The following is a 763-nucleotide window of genomic DNA, read 5'->3' as shown; positions in this document are numbered from 1 at the left end:
AGTTTTATTAAATTTATATTTTTAGAGTAAATTTTTTAATTACGATCAAATAAATAACTTTAAAATAATTATTTTTGTTATCTTTATATAAGTGTTGTCTTTTGAATAATTATTACCAGCCAACCCTCCGGAATAACATTAATATGCATACATACATGCATATAGGGACTAAATTCCACAATTATGAACTACATACATATTATCAAATTCAACTACTATATCGGTCAATAAATTCAATTTAACCCTTTTCCCATTTAATTAATATGTTACAATAAAATTAAGTTTAATGTAAAAGTCAAAAGAAAAGAGAAAATGAAAAAAGGAGAAGCTAAGGAGGGGATCAACCAATTGAGTATTTCGTAACCGTAAGGCATAAGCTTTAGGTATATTGAATTTGTGGACCATAGTATATATGTAAATGTAATGTGTATGATGTATAATTTGATATAGTGTTAGTGTGTGGAAGAAGGGTCCAAGTAGTTAGATGTGTAAAGTGTACGTCGGATGGGATTAGGGGTCCACAAGCTTTATTATCAAAGTGTATTAACATTTGGATTTAGCTATTGGTTATGTTTAACCGAATGACATTGTCCTTTTCTTTTTTGACTCTAAAAATCATATCCGTTCATTTTTGGTACCGCTAATCGTAGACCAAAGGACGCACTATTAATTGGGTTTATTGAAACCGAAACCACCTACTTATACTTTTTAATTTTTTTTCAACAATAATTATAATAGCCGTTCATATTTCATTTATCTATCT

This window comes from Arachis ipaensis, chromosome B03, assembly GCF_000816755.2.
Source record: "Arachis ipaensis cultivar K30076 chromosome B03, Araip1.1, whole genome shotgun sequence".
NCBI lineage: Eukaryota > Viridiplantae > Streptophyta > Magnoliopsida > Fabales > Fabaceae > Arachis > Arachis ipaensis.
This window is presented reverse-complemented; position numbering follows the sequence as displayed.